An 18,493-nucleotide genomic window follows, 5' to 3' on the forward strand; every position below is an offset into this window, starting at 1 on the left:
ATATACAAGTTCACAGAGTCTGGCCACTGACATGACAGCGAGTTTCAGAGGCTGCTCTTTGTAGGTGTATGGCTGTGTCTCCTGATGCTGTGTTGCAATGTCCAGAAAACAATGGGCTACTTGACAGGCCCACATAGGGAGGGATGGTGGTGGTGCTGGAAGGCCTGGTTATACCCATTTTACACACAGAGAAACTGAGGCTCTGAGAAGCTAGGGAACATGTCCAAAGTCACACGGGCTCACTAGTGGCAGCCCAACGTCTATGAAAGTTAGATTCACAAAAAGGTATTTCTCTCCTTTAAAATTCTATTGCTCTTATGAATACATCATCATGTAGAAAAAGGTGGTTCACAAATAGAAACCTCATAATGGATGTTATGATGTTCGTTATAGTGGTGCCCAGGGAGCTTCTGAGTTCGCTCTCAGTGAATTTACATCTTTCTTCTCTCTTTCCTCTCTCCTTCTCTCTCTCTTTTCTTTCTGTGCTTTAGAATATGGAGAGGAGCCCTGGCCGGTATTTATCAGTGGTTAGAGCATCAGCCCACGGAGCTAAGGGTCTCAGGTTGCATTCCCAGTCAAGGGCAGTTACTTCCATTGCAGGTTCAATCCCCAGCTCTATTTGGGGTGTGTTGGGGAGGCAACCAACTAATGTTTCTCTCTCACACATCCCCTCCTTTTCTTTCAATCTGTCTGAAAATCAATGCGGAAAAAATCCTCCTGTGAAGATTAAAACACACGCACACAAACACAAACAAACAAACAAACAAAACAGAGAAGAGAAGTCTATTCCAAATGACGTGGAAATCAGGGTAACATTAAATGAACCGCCTTTAACTGGCTTCAGCACCGAGTTATGGGAAATGATTAAACAGAGACTAGTAAGATAGGCTGGGCCCAAAGAGCAGATTGGAAAGTAGAGCAGAGGGGACAATAAACTTACCTGAAGTCAAGCAGGTCCCTGCAATGTGCTAGAGAGAAAACCAATGAGCTATCAGTGAAGCCTGAATGAACAGTTAAAGGTCAGATAGGTGCCACGTTGGTAGAAGGTGCCCAAGGTCATGTTACAAAACAAAAACAAAAACAAAAAAACAGAGAAGAACCAACCAACGCTTAGAGAGATGGAGTTACATTTATTATTATAATAATTAATAATAATAATAATAATTATTATTATTATTGTTAGGCCCGGGCCCAGAGGAAAATGTCTATTAAATTTTGGGCCCCGTCACACAGGAAGTTTCCTGTATTTATACCTTTTTACCCTCTTTGTCTCCCAAATATGGGGTTTTCTGGTCCCCTTTGCAAGTTCATAAAGAGCCCCTATGTGCTGGGGCTTTGAGACCTCAACCAAAGGCTTGGCCTGGTGCCAGCATTGATAACTTCGTCTGGGGAAGGTTTAATGGCTTCTCTAAAATGGGAGTAGTCTTATTTTCCTGATTATTTAAGCAAGCAAGCATTTACAGAAGCCAAAATAGCAGGATTAAAATTTTAAACAGCAGTTGTTATATAAGATGGATGCTTCAGTCACATATAGATCCGTACCTCTCTTCCTTCTTGAGCCTTGTCTAGATGCACTAGAATTTGCAAAGACTGAATTCTTTGAGATACTCCTATAAACTGAGGTCACCTGTCTCATCAGCCAACCCTCCATCCCCATTATATCCCTGGGTCAACTAGAATTTAACCATTTTAAGGTGCAGACAGCACAGCTGAAGCAGAAAGGCGGGCAAGGAAGGGAAATTCTTTGCTATCCTCCCCAGCAGCAGGGACACCAGGGACAAGGTCATCACTGATGGGGACATGGATCCAGTGGAACTCTCATTCCTTGCAGATTGGAATGTGAAATAGCACAACTTGGAAAACAACTCAAGAGAGATGAGAACAGACATTCATGACAGCTTTACTCCCATAGCTCCAACAGGAAACCACATAAGCGTGCACCAGCAGGAGAAAGAAGGAACAGATGATGGTGCTCGTATCATGTAAGGGCCCAGCAACCAGAAGGAACTGTGCCACAGGAAGCCTCAGTGGCCTCAGGTTGGACAATGAAACTGGGAGGGCATGAGGGAGTCTTCTGGGAGCTGAAAATTGTTAGGGTTTGGCTGATGATGCGGGCTATGAAAGAATTCACAAGTAAGAGAACAGATGCAGTGAGGACATTTATTTCACTTTCCAAGGGAGGAGAGGACCAGGTATTGCTAGTCAATACAGGGCAGGGAACAAAGAGTGGTTTCTGCTTCTAAAGAGCAGGCAATTGTAGATGCTAAGCAACAAGGAAGTGGGAGGAGATTGTGTTGAAGTTGAGCAGATACCAGGGGGGTGGTCTTAAAAAGTCACAGTTTGTTTGCTTTCCAGGAGACAGTCTGTCAGATGTCCCAAGGAGGGGACTTATCATGCTTAGAGCAAATGTTATAGAGTTCAAAAGAGGTTTCTCTGAAAGGGGAGGAGTGTTGGGAAGTTTCCACTAACTAGAGACTCCTTGTTGTGAATTATCCCTGATTTGTGGAAACAGCAGGTAAGAGGAGAATGTCAGAATGTAGTTTGAGTCCTAAGCGGTTTGGCTCAGTGGCTAGAGCGTCGGCCTGCAGACTGAAAGGTCCCAGGTTCGATTCCAGTCAAGGGCATGTACCTTGGTTTCGGACACATCCCCAGTAGGAGGTGTGCAAGAGGCAGCTGATTGATGATTCTCTCTCATCGATGTTTCTAACTCTCTATCCCTCTCCCTTCCTCTTTGTAAAAAAATCAATAAAATATATATTTTTTAAAAAGAATGTAGTTTGAGAGTAGCTTATCTTGTCCCACAGTTTGAACAGAGGAGCCAACAATCTTGGGGTTTAATTACCAGGTTAAAGCTGGACATTGGGTGTGATTTAATGCTGGTGGTCTTGATCTGGCATCTAGAAGGGTTCCGGAATCTGGAGAGGGGGCTGTGTGTAGATTAAATAAGAGTCCAGAGTCGAAAGATAATTTTGGAAGGCATTGGGGGTCAGAGGAGCCTGGCTAAAGAAACCAAGTTCTCCTTGTCTCAGGACCCCTTGCTTTTTATTAACACAAATTGTCCTAAGGCAAAGTGGAGATATACACTTCAAAGTGTAGGGTTTCCTACAGAATCCATTGTCAGATTGGGGAATAGTCAATGGCTGTTCAGGTGTTTGGCCAGTAGGAGGCAATAACATGTAGATTAAGATGCCCTGAGCTGTCTGGCAGCAAACCATCAACCTTTTCAGGTTCAGGGAAATGCCTTTAGCCATTCCAGCAGGTGATAACCTATGTGACTCAACCCTTGTTGAGTCCCCAAGTTCCATCAACCTTTCGATGAAACTCTTGCAGTTATGACATGCTGGAATTGGTTTCTGGCACCAGGTATTTCTCATAAATTGTGGAAGGCCACAGCAAAGAAAAAGAGAGGTTTTTTTTCTGTCCTTACAGAAGTGTGCTGAAACTTGGTTCTGGTTGGTGGTCCTGTTACAGAATTTACCAGGCGACCGAAAAGTACACAGGAGACTTGGAGACATAGGAAAAAAAACATTTATTTTCAGATGTTTCGCATGTACTAGTACAATGACTCAGGGGAGACTGTTTCTCTCCAAATCCTGAGCAAACCAATATGGAGGAAGCTCTCCCTTTATACCCTTTTGGTTTCTTTGTCCCCCAAATATGGATTGGACTTGCACACCTTTCATGGGCTTTGCAAAAAAAGCCCTGTGTGTTGGGATGGGGCCCATGAGACCACACCTAAAGGCCTGGCCTGGCACCACTACTGATAACCCCTCTGAGGGTTGTGTATTTGTTCATGGTTTATGGCCTCTGTAAAATGGAAGTACTTAGGTCAGTGATGGCGAACCTATGACACGCATGTCAGCACTGACACGCATAGCCATTTCTAATGACACGCGGCCGCATGCCGAGGATGAAACATTTGCTGCTCCTGAGGATGAAACATTTGCAACTAGAGTCTTGGAGTTAGTTTTTTTCCTCAAAGTGACACACTACCCGAGTTATGCTCAGTTTTTTTGGCGAAGTTTGACACACCAAGCTCAAAAGGTTGCCCATCAATGACTTAGGTAAACAGGTCTTGCAAGACCAGATAATGGAGGAAGGAGCAGGGACTAGACTATAAGCTAACAGTAATGTTCATTAAGTTACTTGCACAGATTCAGATTGCTAGCCCCCTAAATGTCTTATTTTCCTCATCAGTCACACAGCTGTTTCATCTGTGTAAAAACTCATCTAGCAAACTAGGACCTGTGCATGTTACTCTACATAAACACTACCTTAATAAAGCACTGGGGGAAAACCCCCAAACTACTGGAGCCCAGAGTGTCCCAGGGAGACTCAGGGACACCTAGAGTTCTAGCAAACAATCACTTAGGCCCACCTGGTGCTTTGGAGGTGAGTCACAGTGAGTCCAACCCAAATAGGAGAGCTCCAGGCCCTTTGCTCCCACTGAGGGGGGCGGGGAGGGGGGGGCGGGGGCGGGGCATTGTCAGCCTAATTAAGACAGTAGGGAGGCATCCTCCAGAGGAAGTTCCAGGGCATGGTTGACTTCAGCGTTGTAGCCCAGGGAACACACTCCCAAAGAACCAGTCAGGACTCCAGATAAATTTGGAAAATTAAAGGATAGTTTTATTCAGCCGGCCGGTGGAGCCCCTGGCTGCCAATTGCCAGTGACTCCCCGAGCCTTGATAGCAAGCTCCTTTTAAGCAGAATTACCACAAAACCCACATTTATTCCTTCCCACAGTTGTTGTTTCAGAGTTCTGTGAACCATATCTTAAGTTCTCAGCACTTGGGCGAATATTCACTTAGGTGTTATGTAGTGGTTAGCGCATCCTGTTCCACTGCATACTAGTTTCTTTGTTCTAAGGTTAAGCTTTTGCTTTCTTTTTGGAGGGGGGTGGAGAAGTACCTAACTGAAGTCCCTAACATTCCCCACTGGTTTTCTGTGCATGAGTCAAATCATGGACTCATTTTACTTCCTTTAAGGGCATTCTCTGTTCTGTTCCTGTTCTCCCGTCCCCTAGCACATCTAGCCTTACTTAGCCCTGGACTTTCTCACTGCCTAGCAAAAATGTTCTTACAGTTACTAAGGCCCCTAGTACTACAGCCCCTGTCAGTACTGTCTACACTGAAGTCTAGTTCCCCTCCTGCAGGCTTTGAGTCTCCTCCTGGCCTGCGTGGAGCCCAGGCTAGGGATCTCACGGGTGGTTGCCAGGATCCAGGCCGTTTCCTGGTGCAGGAGCCGAGAGTGGTGTAGCCAGGTCTGGGTGCCTTCTACTTCAATAGCTGTGGGTGTGCTCAGGATAACAGTGTAGCGTCCCTTTCAGGTTGGGGTGAGTCCTTGGGCAGTGAACTTCTTTACCCACACCGAGTCCCCGGGCTAGAAGGGATGTACAGGGTCCGCGGTGGGCACTGGCAGTGCATCTCGAACAAGCTTATGGGTGGCTCTCTGGGAATACTGCAGAGCCTGTAAGGACTTGAGTAAGGGAATGGTTATGAATTCCAGCTTTCAGTTTCTCCCTGACCCTGGGAAGGATGGGGGGAGGTCTACTATACATGATCACAAAATGGGGGGAACCCCTCCTGGTAGAGAGTACACCTGGCCTATAAGAGGGCAAAGGGCAGGAGGTCCAGTTTTCACTGGTTTCTAGGACAAATTTAGTTAAAGTACTTTTTAGAGTCCTGCTCATGCCTGTCCAGATTCTGGGCCTAAGGCTTGAGCTATACTTTGAGATACCTTGGCTACAAAGGCGGGGCTGTTATCTGATCCTATGACTACTGGCAGCCCGAATCTAGGTATAATCTCCTGGAGTAATTTCTTGACAACTATAGAGGAGGTTTCGGTCCTAGTGGGGTATGCTTCAACCCAACCTGAGAAGGTGTCTATGAGAACTAGTATGTACTTGTACCCTAGTACTTGTACGCTGGTGGCTTAATCTCTGTGAAATCCACCTCCCAATGCTCTTCTAGGGAATTTCCCTGGGGCCCGAATTCCTAGGGGGGCCCTCTTAGCTTGGCTTCTAGTGACTATGCTTTTAATTATCTTATCTAAGCTTGGTAGTACCTGCCTCACAGAAGTTCAGAAGTCTTGGTGATGCCAAGTGGGTAGCCTGGTGTAACTGGGCAACTAACGTCCGACCTAGAGCCTCTGGGACCAACAGTCTGTCATCTGGTAGGGTCCACCAACCATCTGGTCCTTTGATAGCTTGCTTCTGTTCTGCCAATTCCTCCTCTTGTTTGGTGTAGGAGGGGGTCTGTGGTAGGTTCAGATCCGGTAGGGTTACTAAGATGTGTAAAGGCCCCACTGGTTTTAGGGTGGCTTCCTTGGCAGTTTGGTCTGCGGCTCTATTTCCTCTGGCTTCAATTGTCTCCCCTTTCTGATGTCCTTTGCAGTGCACTATTGCAACTGCCCTTGGGAGCCAGATGACCTCTAATAAGGATAACATCTCTTCCTTATTTTTAATGTCCTTTCCAGCTGCAGTTGGTAACCCTCTTTCCTGGGGTATGGCACTGTGTCCCCATCGAAGGGCCTGGATTAAGGCCAAAAGTTTAGCTTTTTATACTGATGTCCCCCTGTTCAGAGACTGTGCCCAAATGGTGTGGTCCAGGGTGACTACTGCTGCCCCTGCACATCGGATGTCATCCTGAACATAACTGCTCCCATCCGTGAACAGTACCTTGTCTGGTGATGATAGCGGGACATCTGTCAGGTCTGGGCGAGCTGTTTGTACTGCGTCTGTTACTTCTGTGCAGTCATGAATGGGTTCCTCTGGGTCATCATCTGGAAGCAGGCTGGCAGGGTTGATGGCCAGTGTCTTATGGAACCGGACGCGGGGCTGGTCCAGGAGAAGAGCTTGGCCATCTCTCTGGAGCAACTCGAAGAAGGGCCTCCACAGCATGGGGTGTTGTCAGGGCTAGTTCCTGGCCCAGAGTCAGCTTATCTGCCTCCTTTACCAGCAATGCTGTGGTGGCCACTGCCCGGAGGCACGCTGGCCACCCTGCTGCCACAGGGTCTAGTCTCTTAGACAGATAGGCTACAGGTCTCTTCCAGGGACCTAGAGTCTGAGTGAGAACCCCTTTGGCAATGCCCCTTACCTCACTCACGTGGAGGTGGAAGGGCTTCGTGACGTCTGGCAAGGCTAGGGCAGGTGCTGAGATGAGAGCCTTCTTTAGCCCCTCAAAGGCCATTGTTCCACTTCAGTCCAGTTCAGCGGCTCCATTTCCTCAGTACTTCACTATAGAGGTTTAGCAATCGCTGTGAACCCCAGTCTACAGTCCTCTTTGATGTCCAAGGAAAACAGGCAATTTGTCCGGTGGCTTCCTGGACTGATGTCTTCTTAGAGGTTACGGGTCCCATCGGCTCCATCAAGACTGAATAGGCTGCCCCAGTGTCCACCAGGAAACTAACAGGTTTGCCCCCCACTTGTAAGGTTACCCTGGAGGCCTGGGGGCTTAATGGAAAGGAGCCCCAGTCCTGTCAGTCCTCTTCCTTTAAGTTAAAGACCTTTGGAGTCTAAGTCTCCCCTTTTGCTTCTCTAGCTAACCTGCCAGGACATTCTCTCCTCCAGTGCCCCTGCTTCCTATAATAGGCATACTAATTCCTTTTTATTTGCTGCTGGCCTTCTCTTTCTTTAGAAAAGGCAGAGGGAGGAGGGAGCAGGTCCAGCACCCTGTTCCCAGGCCTCCAGCCGCTTGAAATTCAAACTGATAAGCCTGAAAAGGGGAATGGGGGAATTTCTAGCTACCACACCTTTAAGCCCCCTAACAGAACACGGTGAAAAGTGTCCAAGGAGTCGCCGGGGGTTCTTGGGTCTCATTGGGGCACAGGGGGTCACAAGGGAATTTCCCTCTTAGCCCCTTCTCCAGCTATTCAAAACAACCCCTGGAGGGGATGGACACCGGGTGGGCAGAGGCAGGGAGTGTGGCTAGGGTCCCAGGTGTCGAATGGAGGTGCTCCCACCAAGGCGTTTTCATCTGGCAGTCAGATCTCTGTTCCCACTGGGAAAAGCGCTTGCCTTCTGCCAGTGAAGGTGGCGTGGGGGGGAACCAGTGACCCTTATACTGCAATCAGACTCCCTGACCTTTCTGAAAAGCAAGCCCCTCTGCTTGAGTGTGTTTCCATTAAAATTACTGATTTTAAAACTATAACTTAAGAGTTGACACACACACACACACACACACACACACACACACACAAGGACCAAGTGGCCCACAAAATATTTTCCTTTTCTTCTAAAGATTTTGCAATGTACTTTAATCATTAATCACATCAAACTTAAATGGCCAATTGAGACAAACACTTCTGAGACCGTTCCTCCACCACTGATTAAGACTGGGTGGCGGCAGGTGTCAGAAATAAGATTCATTTAGTTTTTGAGCTTGCTGGGCAGACTTGGTGACTTTGCCAGCTCCAGCTTCCTTCTATAGTTAACTTTAGAATTTGGTCCCTGCTTTTAACCTCTTTGGACTACAATTGTTACAACTTCATACCTTCAAATTAATAAACATAGACAGAAATGTTGTTAGGCGGGCCGATTCCCCTCTGACAGAGAGCAAGCACCCCTGGGAAAAAGAAATCCCAGTGGCCACTGGGGAGTTTGCTATCTGTCAGAGCACTCAGCCTTAAACAAATTAAATGTTTCTTTTTTCTTCTCACAGACTTCCACACTTACATGAACAAATAATTATAACCAGGCAGACAAACAAAATATCAAACAAACATCTGTACTTATACCATTTCAGTAAACAAGTATTCTTACAGTCTTGAGATCTGAGCAGATAACTGGAACAGACATGGGGGCCTCCCTTTCCCACATCCCAGGACAGGATTCTTGACCCATGTTTCAGCAAAACAGAAATGGCACTCATGTTGGACAAAGGAAACAAGACTAATAAACTTGCAAACTCCGCCGTCCCACCACAGCCTCCGCTTTTTCTGGCTCAGCTGCCACCGCCGCCTCAGGCCAGTGGGCGGGACCAGTATGTTGAAGGAAAAAAAGTTAAAACCACTCCTGGAGTCCGCCAGAGACTGTGAGGGAAAAGTCATCCTGCAGTCCGGCTAGGGGAGGGACAGGTTACACATAGAGCGTTATTCCAGGAGAGGCAAAACCTTGCAAGGAACCTTGATAAAAAGCTCAGTAATCCAATCACACAGTCAAAGGTTAAACAGGAAGGGAAGAACCACTCAATGTCCTCCAAGAGGATTTCAACAAACTGACAACAAACTGACAAAACCTTGACAAATCAAAACTCAACAAATAATACACACATAGGGCCCAAATATGACAGACAAACACAAGACAAAAAGACAAAACAAACAGTCCTGACACCAACACGACAAAACACAAAACAAACACCTGTCGAGAGGGAGAGCCTCCAGCCCCTTCTGGGGGGTCCCTCTCCTCTCTCTCGCCTGTCCTTCGGGAGCAGGGCCTTGGGATTCTGACCCGGAGACAACTGGGACCTGTAGGGGTCTGGGAGGCACATATGGAGGGGGCCCCATGGGGAGTCCCAAAAAATCACTCTCAGGGGGAGGCAAAACTGGGATCTGAGGCTTCTGAGCCAGACTGAGGGGAGGAGGGGCTGAGGGCCCCTTTCCTGGGGGCAATGGTCTAGGGAGTCAGCATCGAGGTCTGGCCCCGCCAAGTGCTGCTAAGACTGGTGTCTCTTTCCCTTTTCCCTTCGGGCGGCAACCTTTACGACATTCTTTCAGCCAATCGGGATTGTCATCTAATATGTCAACCCAGACCTGGATATACGGAATTTGATCTGGGTGTCCCGGGCCACCATAGCCATAGACTGCCACAGCGATGCCCCAATCGTACATGCCTTCAGAGGGCCAGTCAACGCCGAATGTTGGCCACTCTGATTCACAGAATTTACGGAGGACCCAATCCTCTGTTGGATAACCATAATCATCACATCTGTTAGCAAATTCTTTAAAATTTTTCAACATACACTGTAATGGTGTCGAGGCATGACAGGATTGACTCGACCCCATCTTGACAAAAACACCGAAGATTAGAATGAAAGCAAGGAAGGAAGTGACTGACACACAGACTCACAACAAACAGGAACCAACGAGTACTCAGAGGGGGCACTGGAAGAGGCCCAAAAACTGACCAGTAAACCTCAGATGCGGCCTCAAACCGCCCAGGATTCTCAAGGGACCGTTGTGAGAATGAGGACCCGGAGGTTATGCTGCGTCCAGCCCTCCTGATGGTCCGCCAGTGGGGATCTCCGTTTCCAGAACTGAACCCAGTGTGATGTTTTGGCACCAAAACGTACCTGAAATTTGTCCGGGGTGATGGTCGCAACGAAGTCATGGTTCAAGGGAGGATCTCGCTGGGGCCTCCAAATGTTGTAGCCCAGGGATCACACTCCCAAAGAACCAGTCAGGACTCCAGATAAATTTGGAAAATTAAAGGATAGTTTTATTCAGCCGGCCGGTGGAGCCCCTGGCTGCCAATTGCCAGTGACTCCCCGAGCCTTGGTAGCAAGCTCCTTTTAAGCAGAATTACCACAAAAAACTACATTTATTCCTTCCCACAGTTGTTGTTTCAGAGTTCTGTGAACCTTATCTTAAGTTCTCGGCACTTGGCCGAATATTCACTTAGGTGTTATGTAGTGGTTAGCGCATCCTGTTCCACTGCATACTAGTTTCTTTGTTCTAAGGTTAAGCTTTTGCTTTCTTTTTGGAGGGGGGTGGAGAAGTACCTACCTGAAGCCCCTAACATTCAGCAGCTCCACCTGGTCACCTTGCAGTCACCAGGACCCGTTTCCCAGCACCCAGCTCCAGTCTTGAGAAGGCAAGGGGCAGCTCTAGGCAAAATTCCTTCTCAGAGCTCTGTTATTCAAAATCCAGACATGGATCAAGGCTCTGTCTTTGTTCTCTGCTCTGTAGACCTAAAGAGCTCTTCAGAATGTGAGTCTGCCACTTTACACAATTTGGGTGGCCACTATAAAAAGAGCAGAAAATGACAAGTGTTGGAGAGGACGTGGAGCAACAGTGCTTGTGCACTGTTAGAGGACACGTGACATGGGGAGGTGCTACAATGAACAACGCAGTGTAAGTGCCCGGTGTTAGCTTTTTTGATTTTCAAAGATGATTCATGTCCTAGAAACATATTGCCAGCCATGTCACAGCTTCTAGCTAAACACTTAGACAAGTACCCAGACTCCCCCACCCATTAAGTCCCCCTTGTAGAAAGCTCTGGGTAACCTAGATAACTGACCTTATGAATGACCCCACTTTTACCTTCCTGCACTCTAATTCCCACCTAACCACCCTGCCTTGGACCTCAATAAAGGCAGAACCCTAGTCCCTGATTTCTTTCTCTCTCTGTCTGTCTCTCTCTCTCTTCCTGTAACCTTGCTGTGTGGCCTCCAGGACTTGTCAGTAATGAACCTGTGCCTTCAAAGTACCCTGATGATTGCTGCTGAAGTGCATCTTGCAATCACAGTAAGAACCACAAGGGCGGTTTTGTCACCACATTGGCTCTGAGTAGGGAACTGTCTGTGGGGCTCAGCAAGGGTAGGATGGGGCCAGGTGAGTGCCCCAGGCCCTTCTAGCCATTAGGATGAAACTATCCAACAAAACAGCATGGCAGTTCCTTCAAAAAACTAAACATAGAATTACCCTTTGATCCAGCAATTCTGCTTCTGTATATATACTCTAAAGAATTGAAATCAGGGACTTTAAGTAGCATTATTCACAATAGCCAAGAGATGAATGGAATAACAAAATGTATAGATATAGAATGGAGTTACTCCTTAAAAAGAAAAGAAAAATTTTTGTAATTCATTAACATTTATTTTACATGAAACAATTTTCAAAGAATACATTAAAAAATCATCTGTCCCTAGCCAGTTTGGCTCAGCATATAGAGTGTCGGCCCTGGGACTGAGGAAGTCCCGGGTTTGATTCTGGTCATGGGCACATATCTCAGTTTCTGGCTTGATGCCTGGCCTGGTTGGCACACATGTGGGTGGCAACCAATCAATGTGTCTCTCTCACATCAGTGTTTCTCTCTCTCTGTCTCTCCCCTTCCCTTCCATTCTCTCTAAAAATCAATGGAAAAATAACCTCCTTTGAGGATTTAAAAAAATAAATAAAAATAAAAACCGATCTAGATACTGATTTTATTGCATTATTAATATCAAGAGTCTGAATTAAAAGGAACCACATGCTAACCCGACCAGCTCAAGGAAAGCCTGCAAACTCAGAGACCTAAAGTAACCACAAAGAATGGTCTGAAGTTAACAGTTTTAAATTAAAAATCAGTTTATGATGGGCGGTCCTGTCTTAGGCTGGCATCTCACCTGGGAAGATAAACAATTTATTTGGACTGTAATGCGTCAGGGATATACAGAAAGTCCCACCTATTTCTCCCAGATAATAAAAGCTGATTTAAATTTCCTAGACTTCCCACTCTAATCCAGTATGTAGATGATTTATGTTCTGGGACATTACTAGACTCTCAAAGAACACAACTTACCTACTGCAGCAGCTAGCTATAAAAGGACGTAAGGTCTCAAAGGATAAGGTTCAATTTTGCTCACCTCAAGTAAAATGCTTTGTCCATCTCATATCTAAAGGTGGGCTACTGATTAACCCTGAGAGACTTAGAGGAACCCTACCTTTCCCTCTTCCAAAAACAAGAAAGCAGCTTAGAGGATTCCTGGGGTTGACTGGATATTGTAGAAATCGGGTTCCAAACTTTTCATTGATAGCCCAACCTCTATATGCCCCATTGAAGTCAGACAAACCCAATCCAATTCAATGGAGCCCTGCAGGGAAGCAAGCTCTAGAGGCTCTCAAGGAAGTACTGTCTAAAGCTCCTGCTCTGGGGCATCCAAACTATAAACTTCCCTTCTACCTTTTCACACATGAAAATAATGGAAATGCTTTAGGAGTTCTAACTCAGAAACATGGAGATCACCACAGACCTATGGGGCATTATAGTCAGCAACTAGACTCAGTGGCAAAAGGGCCCCCTCTCTGCTGTATGAGGTCAGTCTGAGCTACAGCCATGTTATGTGAACAGAAGAAGAGATGGTTATGGGCTCTCCTTTAACTATTTATGTTCCTCATTCTGTGGAATCTTTGCTGAATCTCAGATTAGGATGTTCAGTAGATTCTTGAGGCCAGGAAGCCCAACCAATGACGTGCCATCAGACTTCACCTGCGGGACGTATAGATTTGAATTTCTCTCTTCTCAAAGGTCCCCAAATATATCGAGATTCCTGGGCCTTCATCACTCACCTGCCATGGCTGTGGGTAAGCAAGGTACCAGGCTGGATTTTCCAAGGGGTTTTATTGGCTCCAGAAAGTCCTCACCAGGGAGAGGACACTGTCCTAGGAAGACTCCAGAGCACCACCTTCCTGTGCTAAGGGGAGGCTCTCCGTCCATGTGGAGAGCACAGCCCAGGGTGACAGGCAGGAGGAGAGGTGAACTAGTGAAATCTACCATCTCAGGCCTCCCAGCCATAGGACTAGCTCCCTGGCCTTAGCTTCCTCAGCGATAATGACACCGTCAGGAATGTGTCCCCCTAAAGAGAGTGGCCAAAATCAGAAAGCTGGGGTCAGAGGAGCAAAGTCTGGCATTGGACCCCAATATCCTGGAGAATGTGAGAGAGCCCGACACTCTGGGATGAGGGGACAGAGATGTAAGAATTAGGAAGTTTTTCCTATCAAAGCTGTAGTTTAGATATTCACTCCATTTATTTTTTTTTATAACCCTTTATTTTGTTCTCAAATCCACCCAGGCCTCCCTTCCTCGAAAAGACAAAGGCATAGCTCTCCCCCTTTTCCTAGTTAAAGTCTAACAGGTAGTCAAAATCGCAGGCATTCCTGTCAGAGACAAGACATAGTTTTGCACCATTTCCGGGCAGGCATTGGAAACGGCCCCCACTTGTAACTTCGCTGCCCACCTCATACAAACCCAGAGAGACAAGTTATCTTCATTAGGTTGGATCTAACAATTGAATCGATACCCCTTCCCCTGGGAACTGACTTTTAGGCCACTTCACAATGGACATCCCACTTGCCTAGACCACAATCCACTTGCTAAGACCATTATCTCTCCCCTCCGGATTTTCCAGAATCCGGACATGCACAGAGAATTCTCTGCCCAGGAAAAGCCCGCCAAAAGTCCCTGGCACCATTTTGGGGCTCAGCCCATCTGGTATCCAGATGACCTAATAAATTCATATTCCTTTTTCGGTGACCCTAACAGTCTTATCACGTCCATTTACAGAGACAGGCTAAGAGAGTTCAGTCACCCAGCTAGTAAGTGGGAGCCAGAGTTTGAACCCACATCTACTGGTCCCTTGGACTCCTTGAGACTCACCACCCCACTCGGGGTGATTGGCGGCTCTTCTAGCACCTCCCGGTATAGGACCCCAGGGGACTGCAGTCATGGGCTCTTCTCTAAATGAATAAGTGGCCTCTGGGCGTACATCCGTCTTTGGGGGACTTAGTCACTATGAGTCTGTAATTCACCTGTGGGTATCAGGTCTGGGTGAAGGAGGGACTGGACTCTGGTGCACAGTTAGTTTATAGGATTGAGTCACCCTGGGTGCCCCTTGGAGGGCTGTTGACCAGCCTTCCCTGCACCCATATGTCTGAGCCCATCTTCCTGCACATGAGTTGGGCACATGAGCCCTGTTGCTGTTCCTGGAGCCAGAACTTCAGTGTCTTTTCTCCCCTGAAAAGACAGCTGGAGGGTGGAGGGGGTCTGCCTCAGAGGCCTCATCTCCCTCTGGGAAACCTAAATGGGACCTTTTCCATCTGACTGTTTCCCAGGCAGCTACTGGGTCAGGGACAAGCGGCTGCCCCCCTGCTCCCTCAGCCAGGCCCTCACCTACTTCCTGGACATCACCACGCCCCCAACCCAGCTGCTGCTCCGAAAGCTGGCTCAGCTGGCCACAGAAGAACCAGAGAGGCAGAGGCTAGAGACACTGTGCCAGGTGAAGTTCGGGGCTGCTGGGTGAGGCAGTAGCTGGGCCTGGAGTTGGGGGAAGCCAGAGCTCAGAGCTGGCCTTTCACCTCCAAGTGGGATCCACCCCAGCTGTCCAAAGCGAGACTTGTCAAAGTCAGGCATCCTGTTCCATCCCATTTCTAGGCACAATTGTGTTGAGTAAACTAGATTTTTCTGAGTGTCTGCAGGATGCAACCTAAGTCCCCATCCTCAGAAATTAGCTAGAAAAACAGAGACACTATGTCTTGTCTTTGTATTTCCAAAACCTGGGACAAGCCTGGGGCATAGAAAGTGTTGGGGGATGGATGGTGTAGCTGAATGGATAAATGGGCATTGTGACAGATGGGTAGTTGAATTAATAAATTAATAAGAGAATGCATTAACTCACATGCAACTTTTTAGGCCCAAGTCTTTGCAAAAGGCACTGGATGTCATTATTACATCATCATAATTGCTAATTATCACGATTCCAGACACCTCCATGGCCATTATGCTCACTAACTTGGCTCACATTTTCTCACTTAATTCTCACAACATGATGCTATTCTCATTTCACAGAGATTGTGTATGGGGACAAGATCCTACAACTCTAAAACAAGCACCCAGTCATAGCATCCAGTCAAGATTTCTACCCAGGTATGTATGATTCCAAATGAGATTATAATTAAAATTTGGCTCCTGCTCCAAAATTGCTGACAAGTGTGATCAATGCAACTCACTGGCCTGAATCTTTCCAGGACAGGAAGTATCTCCTGGTAGTCTTAGCACCCTGGACAGCACCTGGTCCTTCAAAGTGTTGAAGGAGGGAATGCATGAGTCAGCTTCCTCATCTGTGAGGTGGGCAAAGTACTAGACAGGATACTTGCAGGGATGAAATGAGAATTCAAGGCCTTGAAGCCGGCCCTCTGGTGGCCACCCTTGTAACTGCAGCCTGCTGGGTCTTGCAGGGCTCCAGAGAGGCCACATGACCCTGGTGTTAGGGTGCTGGCACCCAGACTTGGACTACCTATTGTTACAGAATTTACCAGGTGACTGAAAAATACACAGGAGTACCGAGATACAGGAAAATCCCATTTATTTTCAGATGTTTCGTATGTACTAGTACAGTGACTCAGGGGAGACTGTTTCTCTCCAAATACTGAGCAAACCAGTATGGAGGAAGCTTTCCCTTTATACCCTTTTGGTTTCTTTGTCCCCCAAATATGGGACTTGTGGACCTTTCGGGGCTTTGTAAAAAGCCCCATGTGTTGAAATGGGCGCCGTGAGACCACACCTAAAGGCCTGGCGTGGCGCCAGCATTGATAACCCCCTCTGGGGGTTGTGTATTGTTCATGGTTTATGGCCTCTGTAAAATGGGAGTACTTAGGTAAACAGGTCTTGTCAGATCAGATAATTAAGGAAGGAGCAGTGACTAGACTATAAGTTAACAGGAATGTTAACATTAGGGAAACAGAGTCAAGCTGCTAGCACCACCTGCCGCCCCCTACCCCCCTCCAATGTCTTATTTTCCTTATCACGATAAGGGGGGAGATGTGGGAAATGGTCCGGAAGGGGCTGCTGCATGGGGTACACACAGCCTATTCTCGCCTGCCTGGCCAGCCCAAGGTAATGGGGCAACTGGGAGGAGCATTAAAAGCACAGACTGGTGGGTGCCCTGGCTCCCCACACACACACCCCTCACATCTCTGAGCCTTCATCTGCTCAGCTCTAAAATGTAGGCACTTACACTGTCAGAGCGATGCTGGGAAGCCCTTCCATTCACTCTTCCAGGAGAAGAGACAGGCCCTGAGACCTTCAGGACTAAGTCAGGGCCACATGGTGGGTTAATCCCTGGGGCACAGCCAGCGAAAGGTCCTCTCCCAGATACACGACTGCACGAGAAGAGGTGGTCCAGGCCGGCTCTTTGCACAACCACAGCCAGGCTGGAGGATGGCCACTGCTCCCACCATGACCCCTTGTGCTTAGGGAGTTGGGACAGACTCTTGGCGCCTCCAAATGAGCTTGTCCTATGAGGGATCTTCCCAGAGCCAGTGCTCCGTGCCCCATCACTGGGAGCCGGGATTGACTTCTGGACTTGAATGTCACTAGGGAGCCAGGGCTGTGTGCCCTGCTCTGCATCCAGTGGAGAGCCCACAGCAGTCTGCACTGCGAGAATCCCTTTCTGGGCTGAAGGGACTGAGCCATGTTTCCTGCTCTCAGTGGGAGCCAGGAAGGCACTCAGCCAGGGCTAAGTGGGGACTGGCAAAATCTGGCTCCCAGCTTGGGTTTGGCGTGATTCATTGGCTCCCTGGCCTCCCTACTCAGATGGGGTGATGAGGGGCAGGTGAAGAGGACATGCCAACCTACAGGGTCCTAGCAGATCATCAGAACAACGGTGGTCAAGGACACGGTCACCTGGACCAGTGATTCTCATGCTTTCATACACGCAACCTCCTGAGATCTCCTTCCAGTGTAGACTCTGATCCAGGTCTGTGGCTGGGCCCAGATTCTGCATTTGTAACAAGCTCCCAGGTGCTGTTGAACTGCTGGTCCCAGGACTACACTTTAGCCAGCACCCTGGTCCTGGGGCCCTGGATTCTTCATGGGATTAGCAGGATGTGGGCACGGACCTGGGTCCCTCGGCACTGGCCCAGGGGCTGGCAGAACCTCACACTCTGAGACACTTTCCCCACCACACTAACCCCTAATGCCGGGGGGCCCACAGTGGAACAACACACACAAGCCTCTCTTCTGAGTCAGCTTCTCCTGACTCCAGCTGCCACCTCCTCCCACTGGGACATGGGGCTTTGATGAGCCGGCCCTGCCATCAGCACTCCTGTCCCAGTCCTGGCCCTCCAGGCTCTGGCCCAGCCCTTGGCCCACCTCAGAAGCTTGGGGCCGTTTCCTGGGTTCACCTCTGTTATCAGGCTTCCTGGCAGAGATTCTGTCTATAAAGCCTGAGGCCGGCTGCTTTCTCCCACACCTGGTGGGATTTTGGGGGACCCACTGAGAGCAGAAATGGATCTGCACCCCCAACCCGATCAAAGTGACCCTATGCTCTCTCCTTGGCCAGGACGTCCTGATCCCAGACACCAGCATGTCTCCAAACAGAGTGAATAAACCGCCGTGGTTATGTACTAACCCTGAGTTTTCTTTTTCTCTTTATTTGAAGGGCACTGGGAAAGGGGGGCGTCCAGCTGGAAAAGGTATTGTCAGGTGGTGGAGACCAGCAGGTGTCAATCAGGGGAAGGGGTGGTACAGGGTGCAAGGAAAGGTTAAAGGTTGGAGAAAGAGGAGGGGCTGAGGAGACACACCGCCTCCCAGGGGAGTGGCCCAATGGTGGCTGGAGCCTGAGGGGGACTGGAATGGAGGGTGGGGATGGGGCCAAGAGGTAGATGAGGGGTAGGCCCAGCCTGGGAGCTTGGGAAGGCCCAGGACGCTCCCTTTCTGCTGAGGGGACTGAATATGGGCTTCAGCCTGCACTGACCCCTCCCCCATCATCAGATGGTAGGATTTGGACAGCTGGAGCCCCAG

Source organism: Eptesicus fuscus, chromosome 20 (assembly GCF_027574615.1).
Source record: "Eptesicus fuscus isolate TK198812 chromosome 20, DD_ASM_mEF_20220401, whole genome shotgun sequence".
NCBI lineage: Eukaryota > Metazoa > Chordata > Mammalia > Chiroptera > Vespertilionidae > Eptesicus > Eptesicus fuscus.